The following is a 4,208-nucleotide window of genomic DNA, read 5'->3' as shown; positions in this document are numbered from 1 at the left end:
AGCTGAAACCATGTTTCTCAGACATTACTTTGATCAAGTTCTGCATGCTGTTCAAGCAATTATAGTGAAGAAACCAAGTGTTTGAACTGATGAACTATGAACTTTATATAAGCAGCTATTGTCAAGAAACTGAACTATGAACTTTACCACATAAATGCTGGCAACTCTCATGATTGATTTTCATTGGACCTTGTCCGAAACAAGTGTCAACGCCTCCTTGAAACGGGAGAATCATCTTCACCAACATCGACATCGTTATTATCACGAATACTAAACAAATTATTAGCGAAACGGCGGTGGGGTTAAATGCAGGTCGACGCTGCCTTCTCCATGCAATTGGATTAGCTCTTAGTCTTGATCCCCTAACAATTTCAATAGTCCTATTACCATCTATCATATGAAACAAGATGGTGGTGGTAAAGCACGCCACATTAGCATTCGCAATGTTGCTTTCATGTTCCTCTGATAACCTACTAACACCATCTCGATCTTCGAGAACATAATCCCCAACTACCACGGCGTCGGGTATGGAAGACTTAATAGCACTAACAATATCAGCCTATTCTCTCTAGTGTTCAAAATGTTGCCAATCTCCTTCTCTTATCGGATCAACATCAGAGGAACGAGAAGTCGAGTGAAGTCTCCTAGCATGCCTATGCAATTCCAACTAAGTAACCAACAAATGAGCATGAATCCACAGAACAAGTTATTTTCTTCAAATTCAGATGATTTCTAGCCTCTTCAATCACCTACCACCCTTGTACTGTACCTCTACACAGAGGACATTTCAAGCTCAATTTCGATTCGGATGAACTATCTACATCTAAATCCTCAAGCACAGCCCTGTCCTGCAAGGTCTCAGTATTAGCATATTCTAAAATCCCTTGATTATGTGGGTCTAAATCTCTACTTGGATCTTGGGCATCACCCTCTGTTGACCTTTGTGTTCACTAACTTAGGAATATCCTTCGAATCGTCCGACTATTTTTTTAAACCGGTCCAAGCAATTTGAATGCCTATAACTTGTATCACAAATTTAAGTTCTGCAGCCATTCTCATGAGAGCTGCAATGGAGGAGAACAGCATTATGTGGATGGTTCATGCAGATAGGACTGAAATACACCATAACAACACATACTAGAACATCACAAATAAAAACCGTAATACTTGTGAACAATTCATGACAATAAAGAAATCAATATGAAGGAAGAAAGATGAACAGAAATAAACTGGTAGGTTGATCAGACTTTCAGCAACACAAAATGAACCACAAACTAAATCGTATATGCCAAAATGGCATCACTCAAAATTATAAGTAGTCAAACAAAAGGAGCTCTTATTTCTCGATCAAGATTTTAAAAAACAGAATGAAACAGGCAATACAGCCAAAACATAACGAAATCCATCGCTCCTAATACCGAACGATTTATCCGTATGAACAGAAATTTGCTGGGATTCAAAACCAGCACATATACCAAATCCTATCATCATTCAAGTCCAATGGCATCTACAAAATCAATGTAGGTAGTTACAACTAATTTCATCAGATTCTTAAACTTACGAGAACCATGCTAGAATGGTGTCATCACGCAACACTGAACCACAACTAATTTTATTACGTGTGACTACAACAATCAAACCTCATCTCTTCTGAAACCACACCATATCTTTACCAAAACATGAAAATGTTTTAACTTTTAATGTAATGCTACTTTGTGTTAGCTACATCTTTCCATTTCCTCACGCAAATCCCAAAAGAAGATTGATCATTCAGTGAACATATTTAGAAGAAGAACTCTCTGGCACTTGAGATTGTAAAATTGTACTTCACTATATAGAAGTCTAAGCATACCAATAAAATGCAGCCTTAAGGATTAAACGAGTATCCGAAAATTAAATAGTTCAAACAAAGCTGTTAGAAATCTAGGAACAAGCTGTTAGAAATAGAGCCATAGAAAACATTAAATAAGGACATCACAATCAAACTGATTCATTGTCTCAACACTACTAATTGACTAAGCCGATATTGGCATAGTTTGGTATTCGAAAATATCCATTCATTAGTGATACCTACAATCCCAGATCACAACACAGATGCATTCTATGATCTAGGCTTGTCAATGAATCCAATTTATTTTGCTTTGCAACTAGGAAAGTCATACACAGCATTGGTTATGGCAATGGTCATAACCACAAAAAGTACGGTTAGTACCGTATGCAGGATTTCTTCCAATCTAGCACATTGGATACTCCTCCTAAATACCCTTCAAACATGGAAAATTTAAGCACCATTGGAGTTATATAATCAATGAAATGGAGATAGTTCACAACATAGAATATCAAGTTTATTTTTTTTATCACATCAAATATGAAGTAGAAACCAACTCACGTATCACATTGTTCTGCCAAGTATCAGAAATAGAAACATTAACAAATAACACAATCCCAATAACAGTGTAAACATCAACTGTTCTGCAAGTCCTAGAGATTCAAGATCAAATACTCAAATTCATGTAGTAATCAACTAATCATGCACACTCAAAAACTTCTGTTTCAATATCAATCATGGCAAGGGAAGAACATTCTAATTGTTCCTCATCCAACCCAATATCATCATCAAATCAATTAAAAACAAATCTAACCCAAACCCCAACTTAAACAAAAACAAATCCGTAACAAAAGTTCCATCACCAAAAAAAGTTCATGAATTTTGTTGGGGGTGGGGAACATAAAACAATTAGGATCCAAACAAAGCACCCCAATTGAAGGTAAGATAAAAACCCAATAAGAATCCAAAATGATAAATAGAAAAAACCAATAAAAATCAAATCTTTAATAACAGAAAGGAAGAAAATTGCTAGTGGAAATTTAAAGAGGTGCAAAACAGAAAGGAAGAAAATATAACTTGTAAAAAAAAGAACTTTATTTATATAGTTTTAGGATCATGATTTTTGTGCACCTATCTACAAGGATCATGATTCATGAGTCAAAGTACATTAACTAATTCTTATTTATTCCATCTTTTTTGATAAACTGCATCCTCTATTGGATAAATATTATTATTTCTTGTTACATATAAAACAAACTTATTATTTATCTTGATCATCCCTTTAAATCTCATTGTTGAAATAAGAGCAATTTTAGAAATTTAGTTTTCATACAAAAAATACACCACCCAATTACCAATTTGTCCACCATGTAATGAATTCAATTACTGAGTTGCATTTACTATAATCAACAGAAAATAATGTGATTATTATAATTGCTAAGTTAAAGATTCATTTTTTACTTTATTTTAGATTGTGATGGATCATACTTTATTCAATATTTTCCTTGTATATGCCTTCTAATTACTTTATTTTAGATTTTTTTTATATTACTTCATGATAGGTCAAAAAGAGTTTTTGTTTGAAATGAAGTTTGCACCATCTTAAATAACACATGAAGGAGTATTTTTTATTCAATAAATACAGAAAACATAATCACTAAAAGCAACTAGTACCATTAATATTTCAAGATGAAATTAAGAACTGCTATAAAAGTAACAAATGCAGAAAACATTGTATCATACATATATACCTATTGAACATATGAACACTAAAGTAAGATCATAGTTAATCCTCAATTCTTACATATTATAACTAACATATTGAACCACAAAACATAAATGAAATGTCTTCAATCAAATCTTCTTCCCTTTTCTCTCTCCACTCAACCATTTCTCCTTCAAAGATTTCCAACTAACCTCAAAATCCTCATTGACCCTTCTTGCAATCTTGTAAATATCATTTCTTGGAGGATGCAACAAACCATAAGAGAGTATAACCCTTATATCATCTGCAAACTCATCAGGATTAGTGTACAAAAGTTTGTTCAATTTGGATTCAATATCCTTCAAACAAGTTGGCTTCTTTAGAGTCTCATTGCACACTATTTCAGACTTAATAGAAAACTTTGACATGGAAGAGTTTTCAACAGTGTAATCTTTATCAAGAATCTCAAAACCCATCAATGGCTCTTTGAAAACCCAACTATCTCTTCCTGTCATCAAACGTTTCAACATCACCCAACACTGCATTTTCTTACAATGATCCATCACCAACCCCACCCTTGCATTTTTCTGCACTTTCTCATTCTTCTTCACCTCACAATCTTCTTCTCTCACAGTTCTTGATATTTTACAACCAACCCTACCTTTTTCATTCACA

General features: G+C 33.8%; 1 pseudogene; it reads right to left on the bottom strand.

The window, feature by feature from the left end:
* LOC109360584 lies at positions 1 to 1,444 on the bottom strand (annotated as a pseudogene).

Source organism: Lupinus angustifolius, chromosome LG11 (assembly GCF_001865875.1).
Source record: "Lupinus angustifolius cultivar Tanjil chromosome LG11, LupAngTanjil_v1.0, whole genome shotgun sequence".
Lineage (NCBI taxonomy): Eukaryota > Viridiplantae > Streptophyta > Magnoliopsida > Fabales > Fabaceae > Lupinus > Lupinus angustifolius.
The sequence above is the reverse complement of the archived record's forward strand: the minus strand, read 5'-3'. Positions and strand labels throughout refer to the sequence as shown.